Genomic DNA, 10,417 nt, shown 5'->3' with positions numbered 1-10,417 from the left:
GGGATGAAATTTGGCCGGTGATCTGTTCTTCTCTGTCTCTTCTCTCTTTTTTTTGTGTTTTGTTTGCTCTGTTTTTTTTGGTTAATTGCTCTGTTTTTGGGTTCTTTTTTGGTTCGGTTTCCTGTTCTTATCTCTGTTTTTCTGGGTAAATTCTGGGTTTCTTTTTGTTTTTTTTTTTGGCGTTGTCAATTGTTGGGTATTTATAGGGATCAATTTTCCTCCCCCTCAGCCTCACGTCTCTCCTCTTGATAAGCACGACTGAGGGAGACGGTTCCTGCTAGGACTCGAATTCAAAGTGCAATTTTTATCTCGCCGGGTTGTAATTATCATGAAGATAATTATTGCTTTTTGTATTTTGAATGGGTTAGGATACTGGTGTTTCACGCTTTTGTTTCCTTCTTTGCAGGCGGACGTTCGGTGTTTTGAAGACGAAGATGACGGACAACACCTGATTGAAACGATGCTGTTTTGGGCTGAGAATGGTTATTTCCAATCTAGTCCTTGAAGTTTCTAAATCCTTGCATTCGAACCCCTGGTCTTTTTAATTTTCAAGATTTACCCTCCTTAAAAATTATTTTAACAATAATTGGGTCAAAATTTGGTTACAACAGGGTTTACACCAATATTTTTTAGTTATTATGACTTATCTTACATATTGATAATAATAATTTATTCACTTGTTATTTATTTTATTTTTAAATTTTTAGGGGTTTACATAATTGTTCGTATTTATTCTTTTCTGCTCATCTACAAAGAGCTTCACAAGCTCTCACAAAAAAATATTGAAAATACAAAAAATATACAAGTAATGTAAGTTTTTAGATTAACATTGAAATACAAAATACATTTAAAGCATTTAAATTAATATTTTCACGAGTGATGTCCAAGAAGAAGCACTTCATGATTGCAAGACTAGCATCATACAACTAACTAGGGCTAGCTATTTTGTTAAGATTACCATTTCTTGAATGTGTTGCCTTTATCTTTGGATTTGAAATTTGACAGTGCCCTTGCCACAACAGAAGCTCCCAAGTCCAAGAGTAACTGCACACTTTCAACATGTCAATTTAATGTTGCCATATGCAAAGTGGTTATGCCTTCCTCGACAAGATCCCATGAAAAGAAAATGACCAATTACTATTCATTCTCTTACATTTCACTATGGATTACAATATTGAATTTTTTAAAAATTTTCAATTTGATTGTTTGAGCTTTTCTTTTGCATAATTAAGCCATTTTGAACCCAAATTATAGCCAATTGCATGTTTTCTTAGGGGTGATGGTTGAATTGAAAAACATGGGATTGAAGTTACAAAAACTAGTAAAATTAGTAACAAGTATGTTATTTATTTGAGAATTTCATTTTTGTCCACCATATTTTTAAGCAATCAAGTATCCAGTTCCGATAATTTTCAAAAAATATATTTTGACAACAAATTTCATTTTCCTTTTTTTTTTAGTCGTTTTGGGTGGAGGAGAGAGAGGGGGTCGCTAGATCCTTATTTAGAGAGAGAAAGTTATTGTTGGGGAAAGCTTTTAGGCCACGGAAACGAATGTTTTTTATGTTCAAAAGATTTCATGTAAGAAGAGGAGTTAAGATTATGTTTTTTTTTTAAATCTTGAAACGCCTAAGAAACAAATCCGAGCTTAAGAAAATTTTTGGTTTCAACTTGATTTCGGGTTGTGGGCTAGTTTTTTTATGTTTTTGGAGGCTATGGTTTGATTTAACAAGATTTCTAGAGTGTTTCCTAATTGTTTTGGGTAAAAACGAGTTGAAAATGAGTTTTTGAAAGGAAAAAAACTATTAACCCTATTTTTACGACCACTGCAGTGATCAGATTCTAGAATTTCAGATGACGATTTGTCTTTTAAAAAATAAAAATAAAAAAAGCATAGTGCAGATGACATGAAAAATAATTACAGGCCCGCACACGGAGGCCTAAACTGGCAGGCCTGTGCACGAGCTTTTTCTATGTGGGCCATGTATATTTGATGTGAACAGTGAAATTATATTTCGCGTGAATTAGCATTCACTGTTCGCGTGAATTATATTTGATAACATTATATTGGATGTGAACGCTCATGTGAATTATATTTGACAGTGAAGTGCTGGGAACAACGACGAGAAGGGAGACATACCTGGTTGAAATGATGTTGAAGACGATGACGATGAAACTGCTGCGCAGGATCGGAGGTGTCTGTGAGCTTTGCTCCGGCACTCGGTTTCTCCTTGCTCTTCTGTTTTTGTTGCTTCGTGTCGCCTTCCCTTGCGTTTCAATCTCCTGTATTCCCACTATGTTATCTCCTCCTCTGTTACTTACGTTCTCCCTCTCTGTTTTCTCTGTTTTTTTTAGTTTTTCTATGTTATTCCCAGCTCCTCTCGGTTTATTTTTCTTGCATTCCCCTCTCCCTGTCTTTTTTTTTTCTTTTATCCAACCTCTCTGTCCATTTTTTCTCCCACCAAAAACCAAAAACCCCCTCCTCTGCAACTACTAAGGGCAGCATTTATAGGCAAATGGTGAGCAGGGAAGTTGTTGCGCGTGGGGAGCAGGGGACACCGGGTGAGGTCTTCAACGGGGGCGTGAGGCTTTAGGCTCCGACACTGTTCCTTGTTTTAAGGGGGCGTGCAGAAAGAGGAACAGTGTCAAAACGACACTGTTCAATGGGGACCTTGTAGACTAAGCTTTGTTTTTGTCTAATTTGTTTGTGTTTTCCTGTGCTTATTATTAATATGCCTTTCCTTTTATTTATTTGCATATTTGTTTTTTATTTTACGCGTATTATTCATGCATTGTATAAAATTGTCTCATGCATCACTTGCTTTTATTTTGAGAAGCACACACAAGCTTTAAGTTAAGTGGGGAATTAGCGATTTACCCTAAGACTATTGGTCAAGGTTTAAATGCATGAAACACCCAACTCATATCTGAGTGCCTGCTTGGTAATGGTGGGCATACGTGTCTTAACTGTTCCTAGCAACGCCCCCATACTATCTTTACGAAGAACGTTACTGGGCAGATATGAGACCCTTCAAGACCAGATAGAAAAACTACCCACTCTCACTTAATAAATAGAGCTTGTCCTTAGGTTATGTATTTCCATTTGCATCATGATTAATATGGTTAAATTCATCAATCCAGGTTTTGAGCTGAAATCATGACTAAGTTCCTTTTTTTCCAAGAATTCGGACAAGAATCTGAGCTGGCTCAGATAGCTGAAGGAAAATGTCCAAGAATTGATGCTAGTGGGTTACCATGCATTACCAAGATAAATCACATGGTAAATGACTTAGGGAAGTTATTGTCTATCATGGAATATATTGATGAGACTTTTTTTGAAAGACAATATGGGAGAGTTGCACAAATAACGAGGTTGCCCGTACAAGCTGCAGCGATCAAAGCCCTTCTGAATTTTTAGAATCCTAGTTATCGGTGTTTTACCTTTGGGAACATCGATATGACACCAACCTTGGAGGAATATGAGAGGATTCTAGATTTTCAAAATAACAGCCACATAATATACCACCGGCGAAGATTTAAGGACACAACTTTGGAGGTAGTCAGTTTATTAGGCTTAGGAAAGATCAGCCAATGTAGAGTCGCTGAAGGGGTTTTTAAATGGAAGGTCATTGAAGCCCGAATGAAGAAAAATGCTGAAGAAGGCAAGTTGGGAGATGAACGATATAGGTTGGTGGCCTTCGTCATCTTTGGACTAGTATTATTCCCTTTTGAAATTGGGGTCATTAGTTTGGAAGCAGCAAATGTCTTCGTCGAATACGAGCATGACCGGATCAATCCCTCCTCAACCATCTTGGGAGAAACCATGTTATCCCTCAATCATTGTAGAACGCATGGAAAAGGAGCTATGAGATGCTGCATCCCTATGTTGTGTTTATGGATAATCAGTCATATCGAAACACCAAGGGACATCTTCAACAACTTTTGGTGGTTTGACCTGCGACCGTTAAAGATTACCATAGATGAGACTTGGAAGAATTGGGATGAGAAAACATGGATGGATAAGTATGCAACCTTGCCAAGGAGCAACTTCAAGTGGAAAGCGCCGTGGATGAACAACGCCATCTGCACAATGAGCTGTGGAAGCAAGATATGAGTTCCTTTGATTTGTGTAACCAGTTACATCAGTTATGCGCCCGCCCTTGTAACAAGACAGTTAGACGGAATGCAGTATACACCAAGAACCTTGGGTTTAGTTGATTTCATCGGTTTATTCAAGCACCAACCATTCCTCAAAGAAATGAAGCTTATCCGGCAAGATTGAGAAAGACCCTTGAAGGTGAAAAGGGAAGAAGGAAGCAATTTTGAAACCTCATTCAGCCAGAATTATGCAGTTTGGAGGAATGAAGAGCTTTCTGAAGTGAAGGGTTTCTCTACACAAGAACAGTCGGAATCAACGACAGAACAACAGAAAAGAAAAAGAATGGATGATGAGGAAGATTTAAGAAAGCAGCTAGAGCAGTGTAGAATTGATCACAGCAAAAGTAAGGGGCAATAACAACTATTAGAAAACCAGTTAGAGGAAGAAAATACGATGAGGGTTTTCTTGAATCAGCGGTTAGAAAAATAGGATAAGCAGTTAACGTCTCTAAATGAATGACAGAAAAGGGCCGAGATAGCTGAAGAGATAACAACAGGGGTCCAGGCTAAGTTAAGGAATCAAATAGCTGAATATGATGAGCTGGTTAAGAAGAATGGGCTCACAGAAAAAGAGTTGACTAAGGTTAAGAGATCAACAAAAGGCAAGATGAATGTTGATAAGGAGATGATGGATTCTTTGAAGAAGGGAAGGAACCTTCTTTTAAAGAAAGTAGAAGTTGAAAAGGAGAAGAATCGGCTAGCCAACCTCGACATAGAAGAAGAAAGGAAGGTCAGAGCTCAATACATGTTGCAACTGGAGAAAGAGAGAAGTGCGAGAAGGGCCGCTGAGTCTGACATGAGGGATTACCAGAAGAGAGCCGAGTCTTCGAAAGGAAGGATGATGGCTTTACAATCGGAGATCGAGATGCGAGAAGACGAGTTGAGAAGCCATTACTTCGAGATGGAAGAGGAGCTGAGTAAGGCTAAGCAAGAGCGTCGAGAATGCCAAGACTATATGTACAACTTTGCAGTTCAAATTAATTCCAAAATAGCCGAGCTGGATATCAAAAAGGAAGAACTGCAGAGGATAAGAGATAAGCTGGCACGGTTAGAGGATATGGTTCGAGTGTTGGAAAGAAGTAACGAAGCCTTAGGAGCCAGTAACGAAGCAATAATCGCAGATAACACCGTATTCCATGACAGAATAAGACATATGTCAAAACAGGTTGGGCAAGTAGCCCGTTATGCGGAAAGGTTGCAACAACAAGCCACCCAAGTTGGAAATGATGCTTCAAAGTATCGAGAATACATGGGGGTCATTCTTTTGATTGTTACTTATTTTATTTGAAATAATTTATGAAATGTTGATTATTATTATTTTAATTTCTTCATCTTTCATTTTTTTTTTTAAATTTTTTAGATTTGATCTCTATTATTTTGATTATTAATTATTTTATTTGAGATAATTTATGAAATTATATATTTTTTTTTCAATTTCATTCTTATTCAACTTTTTAATTTGTAAGATTTGTTCTTCATTATTTTAATAAACTTGAGAAAAAAAAATATTAATAAGTTATTTTCCAGCTCATTTTCCATGACATAACCAAACACTGGAAAGTGTTTTCCAACTCATTTTCCATTACACTACCAAACATCGGAAAATACTTTCTTGGAATTCACTTTCCCCGGAATTCACTTTCCAAAAGGAAACTACTTTCCAGTAAACAAACGGAGCCTTAGGCTCTGGTGCATTTGACAATGGATGCTTTGAATCTTCCCATTTAAACCAATCAACGTAAGGCTGAATGAAAACATAAGGAGATCAATTTTAAGCATATAACATTAAGCATGATATGAATGAAAAAAGTTAATAAAAACTATATTTGTATGAAAATATTTGAACATGAAATTGAATGAGAACTACAGACCGCATATGGATCAAAGTCACCATGTGGAGCCTTTCCTTTGAGCACTCTACGAATAAGTTTGGTTTCTTCTTTTGTCAACTCTACCTCCTCATCGTTGTACTCATCATTAATCTTTCGCCTTGAAAGAAAAATCAACATTAGCAAACACAAGTTAGCGAAGATTACACTTGATTAAAGTTGATACTTTGAAATTTTCTCGCGGGGGGGCACGATGACACTTCAAAAGAGAAGAAAATGATTCAACCTCCCGAAAAGGAAGTGCAAAATATTGAAGAATGAATGTAATCTAGGGAATCATTAAAAAGTCTAATCATTAATTCTGCAAGCATGTGCACTTCAAAGATTAATTCTTTTAAGAGAGAAAGGAGAAGAAAACAATTCATCCTCCTACAAAAGGAAGTGCAAAATATTGAAGAATGAATGTGGTCTAATCATGCTGAAAACAATCTTGAGAATCATTAAAAAGTCCGAGTTCTTTTTTTTTTCCTGTTGAAATCAACCATTTCACTTCATAAAATGAGTGCCAATTAGTCCATAAAGACTCAATATCCCACATACATTGATCAGTTTTTCATCTCAATCCAAAAACTAAAAATCACAACAACTATAGCATAATTCTAAGCAACCTTAATATTTCACACCCAGTGTTGAAGAGAAAGCTCAGGACAGTAAAGCAGTAATGCATTACTGCCAATTTTAACATGGCATGGAAAGCCGTTCATAAACTCTGATCGTAAAATCGTAAGGAATTTTAAAATACATTAAAAAAAAATTCATGCTTTAAATAAAAATTCATACATAACAATTCGTCCAATTAAATCAGTCATATAATACTGAAATGGCATTAAATTCAGTCAAATTCAACAATTTTCAGTCCAATTTTCACCCCATTAATTCAGTCCAATTAATTCTGAAACCAGAAAGTTGAAACCAGAAAGGAGAGTAAAAAGGCCCTCTGCACTTTGTTGCGCAAACACAGCACAACATCAAGCGAAGTTGCTTTCTTGCTTGCAAGCTTCAATAAAACTGATTAGGAATGAAGGATCCTCCACTGTCCACAACCCACTCTTTCTCTTTCCTTTCCAAACCCTTCTTGTGATGCAACAACGCATGCAAACAACTTTTAGAATAAGGATTAGTGTCATCCTAACCATTTGATTATTTCACCTCACATTGTCTCCTCACTGTCTGATCATCTTGGAGTTTTTTTGTTTTTACTCTAATCAATGAGAGCCCGATGCTCCAAATTCTCTCTCTGCTGGTTCCACTCTCATCTTAAACCTTCAGTCCTCAAATCCTCCGATCTCGGTAAATTCATCAAGCTCTCTTTCTGCCAGTCTCTCTTTGTCTTTTTCTTTCTTTCTTTTTTGGGTGTAAAATGAGGGGTAATAGTCCGTGACTGTGCAAGAATAATCCAATAGGCATCTGACAACTGTCCAGGAGGTGGGATTTTATTTCAAGGCCTCATTTTGTCAAAATCGCAAAATCGATCCTGAAATTGCAATTTTGCGCGATTTCATCCGATTTTTGCGATTTCACTCGATTTCAACCCGATTTTACCCATTTTTGATTTTTTCAAGCGATTCAACCCGTAATGCATGTTTTGACTCAAAACGTGATTTTAACAACCTTGATTACGAGCCTATACACCAGAAATGAAGCACATGCATATGCCTGCCACACACCTTTCTACTAGAACAGAGCAAATTATCTTATGACACAAAATAGTTCTAAGAAAATTATAACATGAATAACTTGTTTGCCAAAATGAGAAATGGTAAGAATGTTGTACTATCTATTGCACAAAGGTTTTTAGGGCCAAGTTATGCCCAAGCTATTTAAATGCTTCCAAATTTCTATCTAGTAATCTGCAAAGTAATTACCAATTATTGAACACTAAGACATAATACTGCATTCTATTCTCTTACCCTTACATAATATATACATATTGTAATGATGTGAATGATTCAAAAAAAACTCTACCATCAACATATCTATGAAAAATTACTAATAAAAGAATTCTAAAAGAAATTCACCATCCTCATTAATCATAAAACAAGTATCAGATAAGAAAAATAGCACTCAACTTTTCTTCCTCATTAAGCTGTATACAGGTTGGTTGGTGCTTTTTTCTTTTATTCTTTCTTACCTTTTCTCTTGTTTTCAGATGTGATCTTTTACATGAAAGGATTTTCCTAGACAGTTATTAACATGTCCTAAACTCTACAATTTAAGGTCAAACCTTCCAACAAACCAACTGGTCTCCTTTCCTTTCCTCATTGTCACTGAAGGAAATCCCTTACCACTCTCTTTTATTCAGCATCCCCTACATAACTCTGAAACAAAGATATATGCTAAGGTTGAGTTTGTTAACACGTTTGAGTTGCGTTTAAAAGTGCTTTTGGGCTGAGAAAGCATAAAACTGATGCTTTTACCGGTGCTTCTGGATGATTTTGAAATAAAGATGTGTCAAAACTATTGAAAAGCACATGGGAAAGCACCAAAATGATGTTTTAGCTCAAATGCACTTCTACAAAAGCATCTATACCTCACACACTAAATAGGAAAACTAGCACGCTTGAATAATGGAAATGCAAAGTTGCAAACCCTAACAGAAACAACGCTCTGTCACTTTTCAAGACAGATTATAACTCTCTTAACTATAGGATCCCAAAATGCTATAAGACATAGAATCTTTCCACAGGGGATGAGTTCAAAATACATCACTCCACATCTGAAAATCTAACAAAATGAAATCTAGAACATCTACATGTATCCCTCTCACAAGACCCCACTGCCCTCCTAAGTCAAATCTATCACGAACATTGACAACAACATTGAATAAGAAAGCCCATTAACCCATGCTTTAAGCTCCTCATAACAAAAAAAAAAACATGGTGGAGGAAGAGCTATCTCTAACTCACAACCTCCACCCATCTTTAAATCCCTTCCCATCCAACAAGCCTCTAAAAATCCAGCTTAAAGACAATTCCTTTTTCCCTCTTTGCCTAGTATATGCAACTATTTGTTATAAATCATTGGGGCTCCTCAGCATTTTCTCCACTCCGCCGCCACACTGTTCCCCCATCTTCTTTTTGCTTTTCCAGCCAACAACACACAACTACCCCCCTTCCCGGTTTCATATTTTTTCTGACCCAAACCAGCCGGCCAAGACAACCCCTTCTCTCCCTCTTGGCCATTTTTTCCCTCTTTCCTTTTCAACCACCCCCTTTCCTGGTTGGAAAATTTTCGTCTCTCCCTTCACCAGAAAACTAAGCCACAGACCCTCACTGTCACCTCTCTCAGCTGATCCCTCATTTTTTCCTAACACACCCGAACAACCCTCACACACATCTCCTCTCCCTTTCAGCCTACCCACGACCATCAACAACGCCTTCTTCTCCCTCGGCCGACTGCCAACAGCAACGGACAAGCAGCACCAACAGACCAGCCACCACCCACCGACACAAAAGACCAACCCCACAGCGACTCATTTCTTCTCCCACCTCCACAGCAGCTCTAGTGGCCGCGGGCAACAACAGATCTCTTCTCCATCTCCTTCGGCCAGACCCGACAAAAGCCTAGCAGCCGGCGCCCCCCCTGGTCTTGCCGCCACCTGAAGTAGGGAAGAATGAGAAGGAAAAAGAACATAACAGATCTGCCCAAAACGGAGAAAGAGAGAGAGAACAGATCAATACTAAACAAAAAAATTACATCAACCAACTCAAAATTACAAAACAACCCCTGAAACATCCTAAGGCTTCTGGAATCCGCAGGAACAGTGCACGGAAACAGTGGCGGTGCGTGGGCCCACGCGCCGCCACTAGAAATGGTGGCAAAACCGGTGGATCGGGGCTGTCTTCCTCTTCTCTGTCTTCCTACGCTAGCGATGAAGGTTACCGTCACCTGCAACAAAGGAAACAACACACAACAACAGTTGATTTCAACAGATGGGATTTCAGGTTAACCGAGTTACACACATTTTTTAGTTCAAGTTGAATGAGGTCGCCAGATGGGATCTCATGTAGCTAAAGGGTTAAGGGGAATCGCTAGATGGGATTTCAGGTTAATCGAGCTACACATATTTTTAGTTTCAGTTGAATGAGGTCGCCAGATGGGATCTCATGTAGCTTTGGTTAAAGGGAATCACCAGATGGGATTTCAGGTTAATCAAGCTACACATATTTTTAGTTCCATTTGAATGAGGTCGCCAGATGGAATCTCATGTAGCTTTGGTTGAAGGGAATCTCCATATGGGATTTCAGGTTGACCGAGCTACACACATTCTTTGGTTTTGGTAAAGGAGGTCGCCAGATGGGATCTCAGGTTAACGAAAAAAAAAAAGAGTAATGTCTTTAAATGAGTGGATATTGAGCAAGTTAAGCAGAC

At 37.9% G+C, this 10,417-nt stretch overlaps 1 protein-coding gene across 2 annotated transcripts in view; it reads right to left on the bottom strand.

The window, feature by feature from the left end:
* Positions 1 to 5,866: 5,866 nt before the first annotated feature.
* Positions 5,867 to 10,417, bottom strand: part of LOC118037187 (uncharacterized) — a 28,997-nt gene continuing 24,446 nt past the window's right edge. The window contains exon 5 of one of the 2 annotated variants that reach the window (XM_073405649.1): positions 5,867 to 6,146. The gene's annotated coding sequence lies outside the window, so the exon portion shown is untranslated. Of the gene's footprint in view, positions 6,147 to 9,721; positions 9,935 to 10,417 lie in introns of those variants that run through there. The other variant, XM_035043101.2, reaches the window with a different exon arrangement.

The sequence above is a fragment of the Populus alba genome, chromosome 17 (genome assembly GCF_005239225.2).
Source record: "Populus alba chromosome 17, ASM523922v2, whole genome shotgun sequence".
NCBI lineage: Eukaryota > Viridiplantae > Streptophyta > Magnoliopsida > Malpighiales > Salicaceae > Populus > Populus alba.
The sequence above is the reverse complement of the archived record's forward strand: the minus strand, read 5'-3'. Positions and strand labels throughout refer to the sequence as shown.